The sequence below is a fragment of the Typopeltis vanoorti genome, chromosome 4, assembly GCF_054136105.1.
Source record: "Typopeltis vanoorti isolate ZY-2024b chromosome 4, IOZ_Tvanoo_1.0, whole genome shotgun sequence".
NCBI lineage: Eukaryota > Metazoa > Arthropoda > Arachnida > Uropygi > Thelyphonidae > Typopeltis > Typopeltis vanoorti.
Window position 1 is genome coordinate 95,967,152 of NC_143552.1, and position 26,237 is coordinate 95,993,388.

General features: G+C 35.4%; 1 protein-coding gene across 1 annotated transcript in view; it reads left to right on the top strand.

Annotated features, from left to right (window-relative positions):
• Positions 1–12,693, top strand: part of COX6CL (Cytochrome c oxidase subunit 6C-like) — a 112,473-nt gene extending 99,780 nt beyond the window's left edge. Inside the window, exon 4 of the mRNA XM_090391358.1 lies at positions 12,552–12,693. The gene's annotated coding sequence lies outside the window, so the exon portion shown is untranslated. The remainder of the gene's footprint in view (positions 1–12,551) is intronic.
• Positions 12,694–26,237: the final 13,544 nt, after the last annotated feature.

Sequence of the window (26,237 nt, forward strand, 5' to 3'; positions counted from 1 at the left end):
AGACAATTATTGTTCAGATTGGGGTGGTTGATAAGAATCTCACAGGCTTCTTTAAATTTGCATTCATACCATGTTTTGCTGTGATGTAAACAACTGGTGCTTTACCAGTCAATTCTATGTCAAGTATTCGGGGCATGATCAGAAAGCCAAGCTTCACGATAGTCATTATATTTAATGTGTCATTTATGTTCCTTTTGTCTGATAGGAATTGTGCATCCTGTTTCTCCTCTATATGGTAGATTACAGGTGCAATAAATATGGTATACTCCAGGGTGGGCAAGCAGAGGGAGTGGGTCTTTTGATGAGTTGAGTAAACTTTTTAATTTTGCAGGAGGTTTGAAGGTGGCTTTGAAGTTGTATTTCTTAGTATTCTTTTTATTTTATCTGATATCCCTTTAATGTAAGGAATGGTTATAGTTTTATTGTAGTCTGGTTTATCTTTGTTTTTTATTGAGGTCTTGTAGAGAATTTTCTTAATAGTGTTTTGGCTGTAACCATTTTTTAGAAAAGTATTGCAGATAACTTTAAATTTGTCTTTCAGAACTTGTTCATTGGGGCAGATCTCAGAGCCCTGTTTTATAAGTATTAATGATGCCTAGTTTTAGTGTTGGTGATAGTAGGTGTTTATCTGTATATATTGTCCGATATGTGTCGATTTCTGGTAAACAGTGAAGGAAAGACTGCCAGAAGGAAGACGTGTGGCAAGTGTATCTATAAACGGAAGAATGGTCTGTTTTTCAATCTCACTTGTGAACTTTTTGTGTTGTTTAGGTGGCTAAGGAAAGTGTCTGGTGGCCATGGGGCCAGATCGTGAAAACATAGTCAACATATCTAAGCCAGACTTTGGGTTTTAAAGGAGAGGAATCTAGAGCATGTTGCTCAAAATGTTCCATATGAAAGTTAGCAATGGGGGAGATAATCGCAAGCCCATGGCTGTGTCTTCTTTTTGTAGGCAGAAAGCGATAATATATATAGATAGTAGCCATACAAAATGACCAGAACGTAATACATGCAAAAAGAGCGGCGTGATATCTGGAGGGAATTTGTTCTGTAAAAGAAGGATTGTGTCATTGATTGAGACATTTGTAAAGAGGGCAGAGATGTCAAAACTGACTAATAAATCAACTTTTTCTAATGTAATGTCTTTGATTATGTTTATGAAGTGTTGCATGTTTCTGATATAGGAGGGGGGGAATGACCTACCAACTCCTTGAGTGTTGCCGCTAATTTCTTGGCTAGGTGATAATTCAGGCTGTCTATACCTTCGACTATCGGCTGGAGTGGTGTGTTTTGTTTGTGTATCTGTGGTAGACCGTAAATTCTTGGGGAAAGAGCGTAGTGCGGAAGTAATTAAGTAGTTTCTCTGTTTTCTTTTTTATTCTATTGGTTATGTTGTAGTTAACAAGTTGGTATGTACTATTGTCTGAGACTAGCAGATTAATTTTTTCTATATAAGTGGTTCGGTTTAGAATAACACTGACACTTCCTTTATCGGCTCTAGTTATTACGATTTTCAGTTTTGATTTCAATGGTTTCACTGCTATTAATTCGTCTTTTGTTAAGTTGCTTGTTACTGTTTTCTTATGATTTATGTTTAAATTGTTGTCAGTTTCTAAACGTATTTTACTTGCTATGTTATTTGGGATGAATCTTAAGCCTCTTTCAATATTACAAATAAAGTCCAGTTTGTTCATTGATCTGGGTGCTACGGCAAAATTTAGACCTTTGCTGAGTAGCAAGAGTTCATCTTTGTTTGAAGCTTAGTTGGATAGGTTAACTATGTCACTGTTACCTGCAGGCAGTTGGTGGCTCCTGTTGTTTCTTGCTTCTGGTTGGTTGTTAATGTTCACTGTGAAGAAATTCGAATATGTCCATTGGTTTTGTCGATCTTTTAGTCTATGAAATTTGGATATGAGATTTTCTTTCTTAGTTTTTATTATTATTTATTATTATTGTTCCGGGCAACTCCAAGGAGTCGACAGACTCATCGAGGGAGGCCCTAACATCATGTCAAGAACAACTATTCGACATTGACACAGTATCTATCATACCTTGCCTTGAACTCATTCATGGTCGTAGCACCCACAACAGACTCTGGAAGCTTATTCCACTCATTCACCACTCTCCAAGTAAAAAACCTAGCTCTAACACTCTTGTCAACCACGCTCTTCCCCAGCTTCCATGCATGGCCCCTAGTCCTCCCACCACCAGTCATATTTTCAAAAATATCTTCTGGATCAATTTTATAGAAACCCTTCAGTAATTTGAATGTCTCAATCATATCACCCCTCCTTCCCCTATCGTCCAATCTCTGCAACCCACAAATCTTCAACCTATTCTCATAAGGTTCATTCCACAGACCTCCTATCATCTTGGTCACTCATCTCTGGATCCTCTCCACTTCCTCCTCATCACAAAGAAACCCTGGTGCCCATAACTGGGCACAGTAGTCCAGATGGGGTCTTAGCAAGGCTCGATACAGAGGAACAACTTGTTTGTCTCTGCATGTTAAAGTATTTTTCAGAAGCCAAGTGATTTGATGAGCTGATTTAGCCACTTTTGCAATGTGCCCTAAACTTCAATTCCCTATCCAGCAACACTCCCAAATCCCTGGCCTCATCAATCTCCTGGAGTTCAGTTCCACCAATGCAATATACTGCTGCTATTCTTTTCACCCCAAAGTGCATAACCTTACACTTTTCCACATTAAATTGACATCCATTTTTCCTAGCCCAGTCCTCCAAACTATCCAAATCATCCTGTAAAATTTTGACATCCTGTGTACTCACAATTGCTATACCCAACTTTGCATCATCAGCAAACAAGTGAACACTTCCTTTCAGATCCTTACCTATATCATTGATGAACAAATTGAAAAGCAGTGGTCCAAGAACAGAGCCCTGCGGCACACCACTAGTCACAAGCCGTCTTTTAGACTCCACTCCTGCATAAACCACTCTGTGGTATCTCTCCTTCAACCAACCTCCTATCCATCTCACCAACCCTATATCTATCCCCATCTGCTCCAGTTAACTGATTAGGGTTCCATGTGGTATCCTGTCAAAGGCCTTGACAAGGTCCAGTAGTATCACTGTAAACCCATTACCCCTATCCAGTTCAGCCGTCACTATGTTATGAAACGTGAGCAAGTTACTGAGGCATGATCTACCCTTCACAAAATCATGTTGTCCCCCATACAATATCCCATTTTCATCTATCCAATCCTGTATTCTTTTCTTGACTAATTTCTCTAAGACCTTGACAATGATTCCTCATATGCTAATCGGTCGGTAATTTACAACAGCAGTCTTGGAATCACCTTTATGCAGTGGAACTATTTTCCCCTCTTTCAACCCCTTGGGACTAACCCAGACCCGAGACTCAAATTAAACAAAATGGTCAAGGGTAATGACAATTCTTTAGCTGCTTCTCGTATGACACGAGCTGGTATACCATCCAATCCCACGGATGTATTGACATTGAAGTTATGCAATAGACTACTCACCTCCACTTCATTCACCACAATTCCCGTATAATCTACTGGTTTATTCGTTTCTGCAATGTCACCACGTGGATGATATATTCTTGCAAAGTGCTCACTCAGTAACTCAACTATATCAACTGATTCAGTTACCTCCCTACCATCGGCATTCTTTAAAATCATTCTGCCATGTACATTTTTCCTTTTACTTGCTACATATCTAAAAAAACTGTTTAGGATTCTCTTTAGCCTGCATGGCCAATGGTCTTTCGTAATCCTTGTTTGCTTTTCTTACCACACTCGTTACCCTTCTGGCTTGCGCTTTATACCATTCATGTGCCTGTCGGTCACCTTTCTCCTTAAATTCCCTCCATAGTTGTTTCTTTTTTTGCAGCTCAAGCTTAATGGTGTTATTCATCCATTTAACCCCTACTTGATTTATTATTTGGACTCTAGGTATACAGTCAGCCATTGCTTCATGCAAACACTTCTTAACTGCCTCCCATGCACTATCAACTTCTAGTCCTTGCAGTTGTACATGCCATGGCACTGAACCAATCAATCTCCTAAGTTTGTCATACTTTCCAGCCTGATAATTTCACATGTACCCTGTCTTAATTGAAAATTCCACACCTTTAGCCACCTCCCAAGTCAAGATCCTATGATCACTCTCACCAATTGGTGGCAATGTGGTCATATTTGTTACAGCCAAATCCTCAGATGTAATTACTAGGTCAAGCACTCTCTGACCCCTAGTATTTTCCATTACATGCTGTTGCAGATAGTTATCCCTTAATAACCGCATAAAATCCAATTCCTTCCTCCCATGTGTCCTCTCCTCACTCCAATCAATGCGACCATAGTTGAAATCTCCCATAATAATTACCCTCCTTCCACTCATTTCTTCTATTTGCTTGTGCATACTGTCACCACCATCTTTTCCATCACCTGGTCTATAGCAGCATCCAATTGTATATTTAGTTCTGCTAGCCACAATCTCACACCAGATGGCCTCAAATGTGCTCTTTTCTCTATCCTGCAATTCAACTTCTATTATCCTTGGCTGTAGCTTATCAGCTATCATCAACAATACTCCTCCCCCCATTTTATTCTCCCTGTCATTCCTGAACACACTATACCCATCACATTCAATCCCACTAGCTACATCATCTACAGTCAGCTATGATTCACTAATACCAATAACCTGTGGTCTGGAAGTGCCAACCATGGCCAAAAACTCTTCCTTCTTGTTCTTAGCATTAGTGTACATGAATTTAAGACCCCCATTAGCCCCAACCCTACCTCGATGCCTTATATTAACTATCCCACTCTGATTTGTTGTCCTTATTCGCTCGGGCATGCTATATTCATTCATACATTCAACGGCCTCCCTAAGGACTGTATATCTACCCCTCCCTTAATAAATCTAGTTTCCCCTGAATTTGCACATCCCACTACATTCAGCAACACTTTCTCATGTCTCCTTACACCGTAACCATTCAAATGCAAACCATCCATCTTATATAGATCCTTTCGCCCATCAAACTCACTCCATACATCCACAAATTCCACACCACTCGTCATACATAACCCACGCATAAAGTCATTCGCAATTATGGCCCTCCTTTTAAACATTTCACTGTCATACCGTGGCAAAAGGCTAATCATACTAACTCTGTCACTCTTTTCTTTTGCTACCTCAAACAATTCATTCAGGTCTTCTATCATTTCCATTTTATCTCCTTTCAAATCATTTGTACCTGCCACAACTTTCACCCTTTCCTTTTGCTCTCTAATAGACTCAGTTACATCCTTTATGGTTGCACCAGGTTGGTACGATTTTGTCAAATCCTCCACTAACAAGTCTCCATACAGCACTCTATCCTTCATTTTGTTCATGTTGACACTCATACGCCTATTTTTCCTTTCATACTTTTTATTATTGGCTGGTTCATTCAGTCGACTTTTGCTCATACGCTCTAGCTGCTGTTTTGCCCTTTGTATCGCACCATTCAACAACGCGATCTCACTCATTGCATCTATCTCATCTTTTTTATTCTCTGTAAAACCATTAATACTATCATTCACACTTTCTACAATCACATTCTCACAATTCTCTTGTACAACCTCGCCATTTCTTGTCATATCCCTATTTTCTTCATTCTGAAGTTTGACAAAAATATAATACTCACGATCCGAAATACACTTCAATTCCTCATTCTCCCTACATTTTCTACACACATTCACTCCTTTATTATCATCTAACCACACACTGACTGCACTCTGCAAAGCATACATTTTGCAGATAGTACACTGAATCATCTCCTTTACATTACCGTTCTTGAAAGAAGATGGCGAACCATCATTACTGGCTGCCATTTTCCTTCGTACTGGAGCCATACTTACTAGTAACATATTTTGTCAAATTATAAATTATAAACACCAAAAACACACAAACAGACGCACTAAGATACGCAAGGCAAACAAAACTACGCAATATTAAAGTAAATTTATCAACGATAACTGAAAATAACGCTTATCTTATCAGGAGCTTTCACGAACACTACACACTACGAATCCCTCTAGCGGCGACTTCCTGACATAGATTATGTTATAAAACACTTTAGTAAACTAACTACGCTAATAAAACTACAATAATATACTAAAATTACACAATTAAATCTAACAAATATTTAATAAATCTACAAAAAGCGCAAATCTTTTAGGAGCTCTCTGACAGTACGTTTTGTCACCAGCTAGCCTCGACACCATCCTATACAGTTTGAAGGATATGGTTCGTCGTGTTGTTCGTAATCTTTTCGAGGATATTCCAAATATCTGCATTCAAGTAACTTGAAAGTTGCGATTTTGCATTTTGTACCTGGTTTTGAGTAATGGCCAAGTTTTTTTCTCGTAGCCTGGATCTGTTCTCTAAGTAACGCTTTCTCCATGCAGTGGTATATTCGTTGTGCCTTTGTTGAGGCATATTTTCTCTTTAGTTCGATGCAATTCAGAATGATATTGCTGTCCCTACAATGTTTTAAAAATAGCAGTTGATTGATCAAACCAGAAACATGAATCTTCAACTTACCATATCGATTGCATTGCTTGTGGGTTGAACTCCATGAATTATCAGAATCCTTTCTTTTAGTGTTGCACAGTGATCAGCATTCATTTTAGAATTATGGACTTTACAACCACGTTATAAATAACTATTTTAATTTCCCGACGTTTCAACCTTCATATGAAGGTCATCATCTGAAGTATATACAAGGACGAGCTGAGTTACATTTCACACAGTAAGCTAAAGAAACAATGATTTGATCACTGGTTATTCTACTGGCATGACCTCTTACCAACAACCTGAATCTGAACAATAATGATGGTCTAAAATTCGTGGATTATCTAGATTTCCATAAACAGGAGTCTAGATAATCCAGAATCCTAATTCTAACATAACAATTGTAATGTTAAAAATAGGACATCATTGTTACTGTAAGAAAACTATAAGAAAAAATGCTTCTCTCATGTTATCTTAAATAGAATTTAGCTTTGATGTAGTTTCAAAATAGTTAATTTGTAATTTTATATGTATTTTTTATTTTTATTTCTTTTCACTAGAGGTGAAAATCGCATCCTATACTTATTGTTTAGCAACATCTCACCTGTTTTTGTCTTTTTTGATTTAGTAATGTCAATTATGCCGTGTAATTTTCCACTTTTGCAAGTTCAATGTTATTTTCATTGTTACTCCTTATATTGAAGGTTCCTATCCTCATTTCTTTTGATGTTGGATTTAGTCTTCTTCTAGGTGTTGAGATTGTGCTTGTTCTAGCAGCTAACTTTTCACTGTTTTGCCCTGGTTCCCTGATGAAAACGGCAGGGCCTTGTTTAACCAGGCACCTAGTCAGCATGAAATCTCATGTTGTACTATCATCACATGCATTCGTGATTTAAGTAATAGAGAGTACAATCAAGTTAGCCATATCCCACATTGCCAGTACAGTAAACCCTCAATTTTATGGACCTCGATTTAACTGACAAAATTTCTGTCCCTATGTCACACGAAAATTAACACCCTTTTAATTTTAAAATGCTTTTAACCAAGATTTGCTTATAATTAAATTAACAGGTTATTTGTCGTTATTAATTTCCTGTTATTTTGGCGAATAGGCCATCATATGTTGGAAAAACACTGTAGTAATTTAGCCGACATGAGTCACTGCTCATAAAACATGTTCGGTGAATGATTAGCACGTGATCACATCAATTGCGTTGTAATTGGTGTGATCACTATAATCTTTTCACGTGGCATGACTTTCTGCTGCAGTTTTAACTCGTGCCAGCCGATGTTCTGATGTGTGCTTAGCCACGTCCAGTAGTTGTATTTGTTTACTCGTGGTGAATGGTTTATGTATGTACACATTTTATAGACCTACATTCGGAAAATCTACTTTATTATATTACGACCTATCGGATTTAACGGACACCTGCTTGCCCGAATTAGTCCATTATATTGAGGTTTTAACTGTACATTCTCATTAGTTTAATACACAGTAAGTACTTACTAATGGAGTGCACCATGTTGAAGGTGAGGTGGGACATTAGGACAGAAGCCCCAGCCAGTTCTCTACATTTCTGAAAAGTGATATGGATATTACCTACTTGGCTTTGAATCTTAAACGATCCCCACCACCACATCCAAAACAGATTTTGAAATCGCCAAAGAAAAAGCTATTCTCTTGGCTTCATACTTTTCCTCAAATGCATATATAATTAATCATGGTAAATGTTAGTCTGGAAGGGCCATTTTGCCTTCTTAGTAATCCATCTCTCTAGTGTTGATTATTTTGTGTTGCCATTTAATATTTTATTATACTGGTATTCTACATGACTAATGTGCAATTCTTCATGCTATTCTCCAATGGCCTGAAGATTAAACGTGGTTCTACCCTGAAAAGCACCGCATTTTGCTTGGTATTGCTTATTGGAGGCTTGTAGTTGCTAACTGCCATGTTTTGGTTTTCAGAATAAGAGTTATGGTTTTTGTAGTTCCAACACAAATGCAGTGTAGGTGAAACTCATTAAGAGCATGTGCACTTGTAGAGATCTAGATTATTCTCCCTCCAGGAAATAAAGGCCATGCATGGAAAGGAAACTGAGTAAGTTTCCTTGGTGTGGATAGTATGTTTACAAGTGTTTTCGTATACCCAGTGGTGAGCTATAAGGGGCTTGCGGGAGCCCTTTTGTTAATTTTTTTCTGAAATTTGTGAGCCCCTTGTTTTTCTTCTTTACTTTTTTATTTTTTCAAAAAAAAAATTTTTTTTTTTTAAATATATTAAGCGACAAACTCATACGGTAAGCTAACAAAAATTAGTCTATTCGAGAGTGTATAGATTATTTGGAATTATTGTTTTAACTCCTCTATAACGAATGCGCCTAAGTTGGAAAATAAAATAAGCACATGCGCTATCTTTACCCTTCTACCTTCTGATAGCCAATCAAATCGTTTTTAAAAGATTATAAAATATTTCATTCTTATTATATTTTGAGAGCAAAAAAATGTTTTTCTTGTGTAAGATAAATTAACAAAGTTGATTGTGTGCAAATATTTCATGTTTAGATCATGAAATATTTGTTTAAAAATGATAGCCTTTAGAGATTGTCCTCTCATAATTTTTGATTGAAATTTGTACACAAGTTGTATAAATAAAAGTTTTTGTGTGAAATACCGCTTTTTTTTTTGCTCAACGATGCGAACCCTTTGTTAAAATTTCCATAGCTCATCCCTATTCTTTAACTCTACCTTCCACTAACAATTGAAAGCCAATACACTGAAATTCTCTTTTACTCCTGATTACAAAATCATCTCAAGTAACAATCTCTCTCTCCCCCCCCCCCCCCCAAATCACACACATGAATAATAATCATCATGCTTGACAAGGATTTAGGCATAGCGTGGCTTGTTCCTTTTTTCTTTTTCCCAATGGTTTGTAATTTAAGTCTTGTTTTAGTAATCTTTCTTTTTTCATTCTTTCAAATGTTACATCCATTTGTTTATATTTTTTTAAATTTTTTCTATTACTGATTCTTGGTTTAATTCTTTCATAATTTCTTCATTTCTTTTGTGATCAAATAGAGTATGCTTTGCAGTTTTTCTCATAAACTTCATTTCAGCTGTTATTAATCTTTGTTTTATTATCCAGATTTCACTTCCATACAATAGGACTGGTAGGGCTAACGTATTGTATCATATACTTTTAGTGTGTGGTTTGTTTTTGAACTAGATTAGGTTTAAATATAGTTGATTACATCTGTTATTTTTAAATATTTTGCAATTTTTAGGTTTATTATTATTATTATTTGACACCTCCAGGGAGTCCAAAGACTCATTGAGGGAGAGTGTGCCAACACCATCGAACAATTAGTCCCCTTCCAATTACTAACCGTGCTCAAACTTACTTAACTGAGCCATTAGTAGCAGAGGTCTACCAATCGACCAACCTTTGCCATATGTAATCATACATCCTAGGTAGTTAAATGAATTCACCTGATCTAAAATCTTATCTATTACTATTTTAGTTCTTACTAGATCTTGTCCTTTAAAGGCCATCATTTTTGATTTTTCTGTTGATATTATCATTCCATAATCTGGCTATCTCATTTAAATTTAAAATATCTTTCTGTAAGTTATCTTCAGAATTTGTAATTACGATTTGGTCATCAGCAAAAAAGAGTGTTCAAGTTTACAGTAGGAGAACGTGTACTACCTTGATGGGAAATTTTTATTCCATTTTATTATTATTTCATTTATATAAATATTAAAAAGAGTTGCTGAAAGGGGGACATCCCTATCAAACTCCTTGGTTTATCTCTCTCTCTTGTACATGATGGTTCATAATTTAATCTTATTTGTATTTGATTATTTTCATATATACTTATGACAGCATTTAGAATATTATTTGGTATTTGTCTTTCTTTTAATGTTAAATAAAATGCTAATAACACATTAATAATACTTGCAGGAAAAGTTTCCTTATTCACTTCATTAACTTCATAGCTTTAACAACAGCAGTTTAATTATGTGCACCACCCACCTGCATACATCCAAACCAGGAATTGCTCTTGATGGAACCTCAGTTAGTGACCTTAATTATACTTTACACATTCCTTCTGTCCTGAGGGTAGAACATGTAACTTCACCAGAACTGACATACCAAGTCAATGCTAGCCCTTGATCCTCACTGTTGCTGCCATCTGCTTTGGCTCAGTTTCCATACTAAACTTTGGTTCATTCATTTGCTATGTATCACTTCACATTCTCTTAACTATCCTGACCTCTTCAGTTACCTATCTCTTAAGCTTGATTTTCTGTATAAACACTAAATATATTTCTTCACCTTTGTATTTTTGATATCGTTTGTTTCCACTATTCTCTTTGTTACAGTATTTACAGCAAATCATTTTATTTTTCTGATTTTTAGATATTATCAGTAGTTCCTGCTTTTTGCTCTTTCAGTGCTCCCTCTCTCTGTATTTAAATATAATCATTGTTACTTAATCCTGTTTGCTTTTTCTGTTATGGTGACTATCTTTATGTGATACTGGTTACCATTTTCTTATAATTAATATTTTTTTAGTTGTTCCTCTAACATCCTTGGTTGTGTGCTTTAATGGCATATTTTTTCATTTTTTTGTATTGTATCCTGGGGTTATTTTCCAGTTTTTGCTTAGATGAGTAACGAGTTCTGTGATTTGATTACAATTCGCATCAGAGTGTGATGATGAGAATGCTGCCTGTAGCCTTCAGACCTGTTTTCAGAATTTGCTCGAAATGTTGGACCAGTTATTCTTTTGACTCGATCCATGTTTCATAAAGTAGGCTATACCAAAAGCAGGTGGGATTGATATATTTGTTGATTTATGCTACTAAGAAACTCCTAAGAAAACTCATTTACATCCATTTATATTACTTATTTGCATTTGGTTTATTTGATAAATTTTATAATCCATTATTATTATTGCAAATATTGCAGTAAGGAGTGCAAATTCACAGGCAAAAAAATTAGTCATCTAACTATGAAGCATTCTTTTGCATCACAATAAGATGCTGTTAACTATTTTCATTGTATATTAATGCACATTATTAGCATTTGTTCATTGAGTTTTAAACTGTCTTATGGAATTTGCCATCCTCTATGTTCAGGAGAACTACATATTTCATTTAATTATTAATTGGAAAGTCATTATTTGAGTTCATCAAGAGCATGAAGTGAAGCTGATAAACACATGCAGTTGCACAGATATGATACATTTGCCTTGCGTTCCTGTCTGTAGGACATTGATTATAACAAGAAAAAAGCCCAAATTTGCAGCTTATGCACTGAATTAAACAGGATTAATACTGAAATTAACGATAATGAAAATTTCTTAAAACTATTGTTTACAAAGTAATTCAAAAACATAAGGTTTTACGTATTTTGGAAGGAAAGGCCTGTGTAGCTCAGTGGAAGTGGCGCTTGCATCCTCTTCGGTTGGTCACTCAAAATTAGACTTAGGTTCAAGTCCAGTCATCGACTAGCCGACTGGAGGAACTTTTCTAAGCTTATTTTAGACCGATACCCGAGTTAGTCGATTTCTGGCATGGGCAAGCAGGTTTTTCGTCCTGTAAACTCAAGAAACTCAACCGTAGTACCTCCGTTATTTCAGACAGTAACATATCTGTTAGGGTTAGGTACCAAGCGATGGCAGCACTTGTTTGCCAGCCTCTTCATTGGTGGCTGCCTATAATTAGTGATAGACATGGGCCAGCTATCTCTGATTGGCTGCCGTGGCGATTGAACTGCCCATTCAGTCTCCAAACGCTAGATAGGATATAAAGGCTTCACCTACTCCCTATAAGGGAATAAAAGGCGTTAGCTGATATTTTGGAGGGAGGGGGGATGGAGTGCAATTAATATGTTAATACTTGCATCTTATTTGTTCTTGTTAATGTGTGCAAAGTAAAGTGAAATTAGTTTCAAGTTATATATTTTGAATAACTAAAAACATTTTTTTTTTCTTTTTTCAGGAAAACTTCTACAAATGTGGAAATGTCTTAGATATAAATATGTAGAATACATGAAGTCTGATCTAAAGAAAGCTTCAAAAGGAACATTTGTTTATGTATAGAATTATTAAAAAAAAAATTCAAATGAGTGTCTTACCTTGAATTCAGTCTTGGTTAAAGTAGTTAAAATAGTGCAAGACTATATGAGTTCAGGAAAACTTTCCATACGACATGCTTCACTAGTTGTGATTACTGCATCCATTTTGAAAATGCACATTTTTCATTAACACATTGAACATTGGGAATAAAGGCACAAAATCCAAGTTTTCAGATGGTTTTATGCAAAATTTTATGTAGAATTTATCTAACATTTTATTGACGAAAATGATAATATAAGATAGATGCATCCAAATTGTTATTAAATTTAAAAAAAAAAAAAAAACATTTTTAATATGATTTCTAGCCATTAAGAAAGGTTATAAATCCATCATGAATCTGATACTTTGGATGTGCTAAGGTTCATATAACCAGGGGCATCATGTGCCCATTTAGGTTAGGTTAAGTGTGTTGTCATGTGGCTTATGCTACCTCGTTAAAACGTTCACTTCAATTTGACCGTATGATTGCATTTTTATTGATGTATGAAAGTTTTAAGAGTACATACCGCATCAGTGCTCATCTTAATTGGTTCGGTGCAAACAATTGTAAGATAACTTTGAATACTTATCAATTAATATAATTTTAAATGTGGAAAGCATAATGGTCAGATGAGCAATAGCTATGCTTCACACATGCTGTTTATGTGAGAAAATGAAAGGGTTTATCTTCGTGAGATTAGATTATCATTGGCAAATACTTGCATGAGACATGGATAATTTGAATTTTGATATGAATTTTAAATTACAGCCATATAATACAAAGAGAAATCAGAATATGTAATTACTTGGGAAATTATTATTTTTCCAGATTCAAACAAAGGCTAAAATAGCTAATTTTACATACTTATTATACAGAAGTCCAACCTCACTTGACTGTAGTCATTCAATCTGCAAAGGCTCTGGATAAAACAGGATATTCAGTACATCATCAACACTGTTTCCCATTGTAAATATGGGCAAAAAATGTATAAATTATATATATATATATATAGTATCCGACTAGAAATGCTGAAGTATGGTGGTATAAGAGTCTTACAGTGGTTACACTGCATAATTCAGAAAGCCTGGACAGAGGGACGAATTCCCGATGATTGGAGTAGAGCTCTCATAGTACCCATATATAAAAAGGGAAATAAAACTGAATGTGAGAATTACAGTGGTATTTCCCTACTGAATGCTCCTGGCAAGATCTATGCAAGTATACTTCAGAAACGGTTGAGAAGAATTGTGGAAGAAAAGCTTGGTGAAGAACAAGCTGAATTCAGGCCAAATAGAGGGCTGTCAGGATCAGATCTTCACTTTACGACAAATAGTCGAGAAAGCATGGGAATATAACAAAGATCTGTATTTAAGTTTTGTCGATTTGGAAAAGGCATATGACAAGGTGCCAAGAGAGAAATTATTCAATACGCTACAGTTATATGGTGTCAATGGGGCATTATATCAAGCAATACTTAGTCTTTATTTGTGTTGTAAGTCAGCAGTTAGAATCAAAGGAAGTACAGGAAGATGGTTTAATGTTAAATCTGGTATCAGACAAGAATGCACATTATCCCCTCTGTTTTTCATTATCTATATGGATCACATTATGAAGGAAAATTGTATTAAACATGATATCAAAATTGGAGATGTTAATGTCAGCTCTTTGCTTTATATGGATGATGTTATACTTCTAAATAAATTCCCTACAAGTCTGCAAGATTCTCTGACTAAATTGAATAACTGTTGTAATAGATATGGTATGAAGGTCAGCAATAAAAAGACAAAGACAATGAAAATAGGCAGAATCATTGAAAATGTCAGCTGTATTGTGAATGGAGAACCTGTGGAACAAGTAAAACATTTCAGCTACTTAGGCACAATTTTTACTGAAGGTGGTAAATTAAATATAGACAACAGAATCAGCAAAGCTGGTATGGTGGGAAGTCAATTGAATAAATTCATATGGAATAAGAGAGAAATTAGTCGGAACACTAAATTAGCTGTATACAAGACAGTGTTCAAGCCAGTTTTAACTTATGGATCTGAGAGCTGGGTCAGAAGTAAAACACTTGACCAAAGACTAGAGACCGCAGATATGAGAGTCCTGAGAAAGATTATAGGTGTGAACAGATAGCATCAATGGCAATATCATATTAAAAACGAGGATATTAGGAAAGAACTTGACATTGTCAGCATCCAGGAATGAGTTAGCAGAGCTAATCTCAGGTGGTATGGTCACTGAAACAGAATGGGCGAAGAAAGATTAGCGAAACAAGTGTTCTCTGCCAGGTTGGCAGCAAAAAGACCCAGAGGAAGACCAAGATATAGGTGGATTGATATGGTACGTAGTGCCTTAGACAATAGAAATATAAGATCTGATAATGTTGGAGTCTTCACAAGTAACAGGCTGATTTGGAGGAAAATTATAGACAGGAAGTTAGTAATGATGTAATTTTTTTTCATCTAGTACTATCATATTCTGTACACCCCTTGAGGGTACATGGCAGGAATTTGATGATATATATATATATATAGTAAAAATTTGTCTATATCAATGTCATAAACATGTCAGTTCACACTTCAATAGATGAAACTCAGTAAACAAAAACAGCAACTTGTGACAAATAACAATGTTCAATTGGATTGTTTCACACAGCCACTGACGACGGTTCTATTGTTTCAGCACTCGCACCCTGCCTTGCCTTCTGAGCCATTTAAAACCACTGGAATGCTAAGGTTTGACATGTTGTGCCTTCTGCACATCTGTTTAAAAGGCTTAAACGGTGTCAGTATTTGTGAATGCACACCCAGACTATAGTGAATGTAATGCAGTGTTTATGCATCAAAGTGGCCTCTTTATGAAACAATAGGATTTTGCTTTTAATTTTAGGAATCATGTGAAACAATTAGGGGAGTCTAACAGAAATAAATGCAAAAATATAATATCAGTGAGATTGCTATTCTGTGGGTGTTGCACTGCACAACCTGAAATATTTGTCCTTGCCAGTAACCTTTTTTTCCTCTAGAAACCAAAAATAGTATTTGTTCAAGCCTCTAATGAACACTTTAAACTGAGCTTATTGTCACTTTTCCTTTTTTCTATTCTAAAAAAATGGGAATAGTTCATATTTTTATACAATTCTTACCTGTATGGTGTCATTGCCTTTTATTAAATGGTTTCTGCAAGTCTTACCATTCTTTCTCATGAAAAGTTATAAACCTATAGCACATTTGTAATGCATGTAGTTGGTTTCAGATATATAGAAGTGGCATTCTCAAATTAGTCCATGATTGGCTTTCTTGGCACATTTCTATGCTAGGCTCTTGTGATGTTTCTTTTGTTCCTAAATAGTTATTTCAATACAGTAATCCCTAAATTCATCTTCTGCTGCCCAAGTAACTTTCAGGACAGATGTAGGTCCCTGTCAGTGAGTTTAGGTTCTTTTTGACATGCAATCTTGTCAGTTGCACCATCTGTAAATTACTCCTTTTGATTCTGAGTAGTTTAACTTTAGTTAGTTTTTTTTTTTTACTACGACATCAATGTGCGCACACACATATCCTAAGATATATGTATAACTTATCGTCTTAAATTAACTTTTTAACCATTTATCTCATTACGAAATTGAGTCTTCACACATTTATAACAAACAAACAAAAAAATAATTTACATATGAACCTCCATAGCTGAGTCAGTATATATAATGCCCTTTGCCCAGGTGATACCTGGGTTTCAATCCCATCTTAGCATACAAAAAAAATGAAGACTTTTGAACTAAAGGTGAGTTAGCCAGTCTCATATGTGGGTGGCAGGGTTTTACCTCCCAGAAACTGTTTTTTCTTCTGCAAACTGGCCAGGAGAGCACATGCAATTTATATGCATGGTAGACATTCCATATAGAATTAACCACCCTATAACATGCAGTATCAGGTTTCAGCCTGTTGCAGCCAAGTTCTTGGCTGTGATAAGCCATTGAGTTTAATATTAAAAGGAAGATGGGATTTGCAGATATACACAACACAAAATCAATGTGTGCAAGTGTTCATATATACTTCATATCACAACTTAAATCACTTTCTATAAGGCCACTTTCAGTTATATAATCTAACCATTTTTATCCTTCATTGACAAATTTCTGGAATTGGTGTCTTGGCCTCTGCAGAAACTTGCTTTCTGGAATCCACACAGGAGGAAAAATTAACATGAAAATTGCTCCCTTTTATAACAGCTGACATACTTGAGTTTTCCCTGCATCTTTAATCATTTGGAAATGAATTTAATTTCTTTAAGCCTCAGCAGATTCAAATCAGCCTTTGGACTGAGAACTTGTTTATAACTCACAAACTTTACTTTGCTCATTTCTGTTTGCCTCTCTGCTTTCAATTTTAATCTCTTCTAATTTCTGTTCAGTCTTTATAAGTTGAAAACAAAGAAGTCACAATTCTCCTTCTACCATGTTCTCTTTTCCTCTCTTGAACAGCTGATATTTGCAGTATCAGCATTCAGGCAAAGCACAGGAGCCAAGAGAAACGCCTGATAGTTCTTTTCATAGAGCTGGAAAGTTATAATTTTGTAATGATGAGAGTAGGAAAAATTATAACTTTATTTCACATTAAAGTGAGGTAAGGTCATTGAATTACATCCATAATGTAAGTACGATGGCAGTTTAGCATTTTTGTAGGTAACAATGATTTTTTTTTTTCCCTAATAACATTTGTTTAGACACAAATAGCACTGTTTCAAAAATTGACAACTTATATCATCATCAAATTCCTGCATTGTACCCTCAAGGGGGGTGTACAGGATATGATAGTACTACATGAAAAAAATTACATCATTACTAACTTCCTATCTACAATTTTCCTCCAAATCAGTCTGTTACTTGTCAAGACTCCAACATTATCAGATCTTATATTTCTATCGTCTATGGCACTTTGTACCGTATCAATCACCTATATCTTGGTCTGCCTCCGAGTCGTTTTGCTGCCAACCAGGAAGAGAACACTTGTTTTGCTAATCTTTCCTCACTCATTCTGTTTAAGTGACCATACCACCTGAGATTAGCTCTGCTAACGCATTCCTGGATGTTGACAATGTCAAGTTCTTTCCTAATATCCTCGTTTTTAATATGATATTGCCATTGATTCCATCTGTTCACGCCTATAATCTTCCTCAGGACTCTCATATCTGCAGTCTCTACTCTTTGGTCAAGTGTTTTACTTCTGACCCAGCTCTCAGATCCATAAGTTAAAACTGGTTTGAACACAGTCTTGTATACAGCTAATTTAGTGTTCCAACTAATTTCTCTCTTATTCCATATGAATTTATTCAATTGACTTCCCACCATACCAGCTTTGCTGATTCTGTTGTCTATTTCTATATTTAATTTATCATCTTGAGTAAAAATCGTGCCTAAGTAGCTGAAATGTTTCACTTGCTCCACAGGTTCTCCATTCACAACACAGTTGACATTTTCAATGATTCTGCCTATTTTCATTGTCTTTGTCTTTTTATTGCTGAGCTTCATACCATATCTATTACAACAGCTATTCAATTTAGTCAGAGAATCTTGCAGATTTATTTAGAAGTATAACATTATCCGCATAAAGCAAAGAGCTGACATTAACGTCTCCAATTTTGATATCATGTTTAATACCACTTTCCTTCATAATGTGATCCATATAGATAATAACAGAAGGGATAATGTACATCCTTGTCTCACACCAGATTTAACATTAAACCATCTTCCTGTACTTCAATTTTAACTGCTGACTTACAACTCAAATAAAGACTAAGTATTGCTTGATAAAATACCTCATTGACAACATATGACTGTAGCGTATTGAATAGCTTCTCTCTTGGCACCTTGTCATATGTCTTTTCCAAATCGACAAAACTTAAATACCAATCTTTGTTATGTTCCCATGCTTTCTCGACTATTTGTTGTAAAGTGAAGATCTGATCCTGACAGCCTCTATTTGGCCTGAATCCAGCTTGTTCTTCACCAAGCTTTTCTTCCACAATTCTTCTCAACCGTTTCTGAAGTATACTTGCATAGATCCTGCCAGGAACACTCAGTAGGGGAATACCTCTGTAATTCTCACATTCAGTTTTATTTCCCTTTTTATATATGGGTACTATTAGAGCTCTACTCCAATCATCGGGAATTCGTCCCTCTGTCCAGGCTTTCTGAATTATGCATTGCAGCCACTGTAAGACTCTTATACCACCATACTTCAGCATTTCTGGTCGAATATCATCTACTCCTGGTGCTTTTCCACATTTCAAGCCTTTGAAGGCTTTTTCTACTTCAAGTATGGATATGTATTCCTGACTGCATGCCTGGTCAGTGTTTTTTACTACTGTGCTGTCATCACTGCTTGTTTCGTTTAGCAATTTTTCAAAGTAATTACTCCATACCTCAAGGATATCTTTTTCTCCCGTTTTCATGTCACCTTTATCATCTCTAACTCCTTTTGCAGCACTCTTTCATCCATTCCTAAGCTTCTTCAATAACCTCCAGAATATTTTACTACCTTCTTGATATTTATTTTCTATATTCTTGCCAAAGTCCTCCCATGACTTTTGTTTAGCTAGTTTTACATAGTGTTTAGCATTCTTGCATTTGTCTCTGTATTCTCTAAGAGCACAAGCTGACTTATTTGCCAGGAACTTTTGATATGCTTTCTTCTTTTCCTTCACTGCCTCTTTAACTTCCTGTGTCCACCAGGGAGTTCTGATTTTTTTATCCTTGCACACAACCTCACCACATGCCTCTCTGGCAGAATCAATCAATGTTCTCTTCAGTTTGACACTGAATCTCCAAGGTTTGGTTCCTGTTCTCAAACTCTTTCATTTTTTCTTCAATAATCTTTGTGTATTTTAATCTACAGTTCACATCTGAGAGCTACTCAACTTTTATTCGCTTTAAAACTTTCTTACATGTTATTCTTTTCAATATGAAATTCAATTTTATCCTGCTCAAGACTAAATAGTGATCACTTCCAATTTCAAATCATCTGTACACTCTGGTGTCCTGTTCCAAGAAGAAAACATCACTATCAACAATAACATAGTCGATGAGACTTCCTATTCCTTGTCTCTTCTCCCCATGTGAATTTGTGCACATTTTATGTTTGAACATGGTGTTAGTAATAACCAGTCCATATCCTGAGCAGAAATCCAACAGATATTTGCCATTATTATTAGCTTTGCTCTTTTCTCCAAATTTTCCCAAAATATTTTTGTATGTCTCGCAGTCATTTCCTACTCTGCTATTCAGATCCCCAACAAAAAATATAATTACTGTAATTTCTAATTTAAATAAATTTCTTACTTTTGGCTAATGAAATCTAAAGATTTCATTAGCCAAAGATAAAAAATTATATCCCAAAACATATTGCTTGTAACATACAAAAAAAATTCAAATAACTGTATAAAATAAAAGTGCATAACATTAAATCCAATTCATTTTATTTTTAAATGTATGATATCTGAATTTTCATATGGATATCCTAGATGCTATCCATTATATTGCTTTTAATCCCTGCATTTAAGCTACATGTTTTGTATTCATTACACATCTCATTGGTCTTGTTATCCCTGCCATATATTGTGACACTTAAGAAGACTTCGGTGTGAGTACTATACTTTTGAAGATTTTTTCCAGATCATATCAATACTTGTCCCTACCTTTACTAATATCTATTTCCTTATTAGTTGCATTTCACTCTACCTATGTTGGATGTGTTCTGTTTCATCGCAAGCTGATTTTACCCATATAATCATGTCAGAAAGCCTGCTAAACGTCTGTACTTCCTAAAAAACACAGCCAGCAGGAGTGAAAGCTTGCCAAGTACATAAATTTGATATATGCTATTACAGTTCAGAAGTCATTTTTTGTGACAATTATTTTAAATTAACTCTCACTATGACAAACTACCAAAAAGTTCTATATGTCAAACATCTACCCCTTACAGCAGATCATGCCATTCACACATATCAGATACAATTGATAACTGCACTACTATACAATTATAAATGCACTCTGAAAGACTTTGGAATATACCACATTATTAACATTAGCCTAATCTAAACTAACTTTGGTATTTCACATCTGTCATTTCCTCGTCATCAACTGAGAGATCATGTTCCCTCACTGTGCCCATAGAAGGCACCACTTAGGACATTAGGATTATGCCACTATTAATTCATTTGGTGTTTACTTTCTTATGATGTGCCTCTATGCATATCATATCCTTGTGCGAATGGAAAGGCTTTGTGATGAAGGCAAAAAGAATGATAATTGTTTAATAAAGTTACGATAATTAGCATAAAGAATGATAATTGTTTAATAATGCTTCGACACCAATTATCACTCCAATTCAAAAATTGGAGTGATAATTGGTGTCGAAGCATTCATAAAAGTTCAGTGATTCTGATTGGAGTAGAGGTCTCATTGCAAGAATTTATAAAAAAGGAATTAAAGCAGTGTTATTATAAAGGAATTTCCTTACTCAGTATTTCAGGAAAGATTTAAATAAGCATTCTTAAGAAAAACTAAAACTGTTGAAAGGAAAGTTGACAAAGTAGAAAGCATAGGATGTACAGAATAAATTGCACTTCTTATCCATGTTATTCAAAGGTGTTACAGAATCGTATCCAGATTTAGCTGGACGTCTATAGACGTCCTGGTCGGTTGGAGGATTAAACCGATATTCAAAGCGGATGTATTAAGTTCAGTGACATCTTAGAGGCTTTTACCAGATTAAACAATTGTGATAAATTTAGTATGACAGATCAGTAATTACAAGGATGAAACTGAAAAAAAAAAATAGGCATTCACTATATTCTTAATAGTGAATCTGTAGCATGTTAAACAATTTAGTGAGATGGCAAATTAAGTATGGGAATAGGTTAGTAAGGTTGTGGTGGTGGAAAGCTAGCACAATTTACATGTAGATGAGAAATTACTTAGAAAAGACCAAGCTAGCAGTATACTTCATATTCAGTTTTAACAAATGGATCAGAGAGCTAGCCAAGAAATAAAACATTTGAGTTCTAATGAATTAGGAAAATAGGAGTGAGCATTAATATTCAAGAATGTGTAAGATGAACTAATCTCACATCCTTTAAAAAAAGAATAGGAAGTGTATGATAAGCAAAAGTGTTTGTAGCAAAACGACCAGGGAAGGACTAAGAAACAAGTGGTTTAATATAGTTAAGTGCTTTAATAGAAGATTGAAATAAAAGAATCGCATCAGAGAATTGACAAATACACCAATTTATGAAGATGTATTTTGATTAGAGACAAGTCATGAAATTTGATTGTGCTAAAATGTCTTATCTGGCAAAGACGCACAAAAAAGATGAGCATTGATGCTATGTGTGTGTGTGTGTGTATGCACACACACACACACACACATAGTAAAATCTCTCGTAAGCGACACCCAATTAATCAGCAATACCAAAACAACAGCATTTTCAAAGGTCTAAATAAATTTAAACCCGAACTTGTTTTGTATATTTTGCAGCCAGAACTCATGCCAACAACTCGAATTGCTGGAGAAAATGGAAGGAGGTGTTAGCAATACGAAATTAATGGAGGAGTATAAAGTTGGAAGTTCAACTTTGTGTGATATTAAGAAACAAGGTGGTCAATTCCATAGATTCATGATGAAAACAGAATCTACAAAAGCTGCAGAAAATCGGAAAACCACCAATTCTGGTGTGAAGAATTAGAATCATGTGTTATATGAGTGGTTTGTCCTGAAAAGATCGGAGGGAGCTTGTATTTCTGGACCAATGCTGCAAGAAAAAGCGAAGGAATTGCACTTGAAGATGCAAGACGAATGTGGATTTCCTGTTGGGTGGCTTAACCGATTCAAAGAAAGTCATTTTTAAATGCTGCTTAAATTTGATTTTGTGAAATATAAAATTATGTGTATGTGTTTTAAATTTTAAAAAAATCCGCACGATTTGTGATGTTATTTATTTACTTATTGCCTACAGATCGAAAAACACGACCAATGAACTTTGTATGCTGCAATTTCTACAGACGGCATCACAAAACTTGAACAGGTAAGGTCTCAAAATATATATTCAATTATCTGGCAAAATCTCGTGTCTGGAATCGGTGAAGTCCCGTTGTTGCCAGTTAAGAGAGATTCTACTGTATGTGTGTTTATTTTTATTTTTCTAGAGCTTGTGGAATTTTCTCTAAGACGCCCCAGATGTAAAATTTGATAGCAATGGATTTTTTGTGATCTGAGTTTTGTGAGGATTGGCTAAAGTGTTGCAGATGGCTCTAGCCCTGAAGTTTTACTAACAGAATACTGTTGACATGGGTGACAGTGTAATAAGTGATGAATGTATTCACTGTGTGAGTTGGTTTCCTGTAGAGCAGAAAGGATAAGAATCTTTGGGTAACCAGTGTCAAGGAAGGGCAGATGACTTTTCTCTTTGGTAAAATTGATCCTAGGGTATTTTTAGTTCAAATATTTCTAACATATCCAAGCCAAATGGAGAACATGTCATCAAGGTAGCTTAGCCATATCATGGGTTTGATTGCAGTTTTTCAAAGTGTTCCAAGAAGACTGGTAAACACTTAAAAATAATTCAGATATTATGCAATTTGTTTCAGATAAACAAATTGCATAATAAAGTTAAAGCAGCTTTATCAGAGGGATGAGAGTCTGAATAGGATTTGTAGCTTCTTTTAGGACATTTGGGGGCAGGGGGATGGAAATTGCATCAAAACCAAGCATGTCGTATGTATATCAGTGAGGATTATTTGCCAGTCAGGATTTGAAATTTGTAGTTTTTAACTCGGGAGGATATATGGCATTATTTGGTCACTTTATAAGTGATGAAACCAATACCGTTGACTGTCAGTCCAATATATAAAAATATTGGAGAAAAGAGTGGTCTCACAGATCCAGAAACACAGAGAACTTTTTTCTCACCAGGATCTCACTCCACACTTAAAAAAAAAGTGAGAGTTCCTCCAAAAAATCACAATATCCAATTGCTTCAGTGGCCAGGTATGCTCCTGATATTAACCCAATAGAAGAAAAAAAAAATGTGGGCCATGGTGAAAAAGAGAATTGGAAAATTAAATTGTGATACAAAGGTTAACTTAATACAATCCATTATAAAAGTATGGTGTTGAGATGCAAAAATAAATGTATTTTATGTTGAGTCCATGCCTAAGCAAATGAATGAACTTATTAGGAACAGAAGAGCATATATAAATTATTAGGTAAAGTTGTTTAATTTCTGTACTTATTTTCATGCAAAATTAAAATTTCTCTTCAAAATGTGAGTGTTCACATTAATATATTCGCTACTGTATCTTAAGCAGTCCATGAATCGGGGGATCTAGAATCATCTGGCTTCAGATAATATTTGACTTTGGAAAAACCCCCAAGTTTCTCAGAGACAAAACCCTGTTACCTTTATAAGAGATCAGCTTACTTGCCTTCAAATGAAAACGCTCAGTGTATTTATTTTAAGCAATGCATTAATATGGTAGTGGGATGAAGGTGAGTGAATCTAGGATTATTCTTCTCATGACAAGAATTGAATGTTGGTGTTTTCAATCATATTGCATATTGTCCTGTCATTTTCAACTGTGCTATAGATTCACTTATCCTCTCTGTTCTTACCAAGATTTATTTACGAGGGTTATCTCATAAGTTTACAACCTGACTAACTTTTAGAGGTGATAAAAAGAAAACAACTGTGCGAATCGACTATTTGGGAAATGTTGAAGTATCTGAGAAAAAACTATTTTAATACCAACTAGTTTCACCAAACTTAAACTATTGGCATCTTCAGGGTACAGGACTGATGATAGGAACTAAAGCTAACAAAACATGTTACAGACAAGGTATTAACAGAATTCTAATTATAAATTACAAAACAACCCTGAACGTGTGCAATACACATGTGGCACATACATGATTTCACTTGTTTAGGAACATTTTATACTACTAAAGTTCATTTAAAAAACAACTGTCACTTTTCAACATAATCTCCCTTTACTTCAACACACTTTACACATCTTTGAATTAACATTTCTATGTCCTGGTGCTCTATTGGAGACTGAGTGACTTTGGCTTTTCTTAGTGTTGCTTCGTCTGGTTTATGCCACTGCATGGATTCCCTTTTGGAAAGAGGATCATAAAGCATCATGACTTCATCCCCAGTGACAATGGGTTCCAGCACTTCTCTCTGATTCCCTGGCTCCTGAATTGAAGAGAGAGGTCAGGGCACCCACCCTGCACTAAGCTTCGTCATGTAAAGCTTCTCGTGAATGATGCGAAATACGGTTATAGAAAGCCCCAATTTTCCGAGATTTCTTGATGAGGGGAAATGGGAACTCCTCAATGACAGACGAGTTTCACTCGTCTGTCATTGAGGAGTTCCTCAAGACATTTCCCCTCATCACTTCCACGAGCCGACCATCACGAGGATCATCTTCGATGCTCTCTTTTCCTAGGCGAAAATATTTAGCCCATTTTCATGATGCAATATGAAAGAGAATCTTTCCCATAAACTCCATCCACTCACTGTTTGATAGCACTTGGAGAGGCCTTCTTTGGTGAAAATCTTTATCACAGTGCTGTTTCCTATTTTTACAGCCACTTAGCATGTCATGTGTTAGTCAAATTAGTGCCTCCACTTGCATTTTTGTATTGTCTTCAAGACAAAAATGTACAGAAGTTAAATTAAGCATGACAAGACGGGTAAGAACAAAGAACTTAAATAGCAGAAGCTGTCAAAATGTTCTGCAAGCTATTGAAAAAAAAAAAAAAACAAAAAACTCAGAAATGGAGAAAAGAATATCGTGAAAGTATATCTCCATTTATCATAAGCAATGAATAAATGGAGATATAGGATATTCTAAATGTTAGTAAAGTAATAAATACATACTTTGAAAGATTGTTAAATGGAATTGAGTAAAAGAGGCTATCAAAAACTTGACATACAGAAAGGCAGCTGGAATAGATAAGATAATATTTGACTTAAATATGAAGGAAAGAAAGTTGCATCTACCATCCTATCAGTATATCTGGAATAGTGGCAAAGATTTTAGAGAAGTTGGTAAGACCATATGTGTTGACAGACAAAACAAAATGTTTCTTTGCAAGGAACAGCATGTTTACTAAAAGGAAGTCATGTCTCAGTCATATTTTTTATTATGGCTGACTTGGATAAAGGGAATAAGATTATACTAGTGGACTTTGCAAAGGCATTTGACGATACCACATGAAAGATTGCATAAATCAGAGGCTATAGGATTTGAATGTATAAATTGATTGCCATGTATCATTTATGAGTGTAAGCCGAACAATTATGGGAGACTAACTATGAGGACATAGATTGGAGGGAGAAAAGGAAACAAGATGGAAGTGGGATTTATAAATTTATTAAGGGATAATTACATGAAATATGTTATAGAGGGGACATTAGTTTTGAGAGTGTTGGATCTGATAATAGCATCAGACGATGTATCTATAAGCAAGGTAGACTGCTTCTAATTAGAGTTACCATACTGTCTTG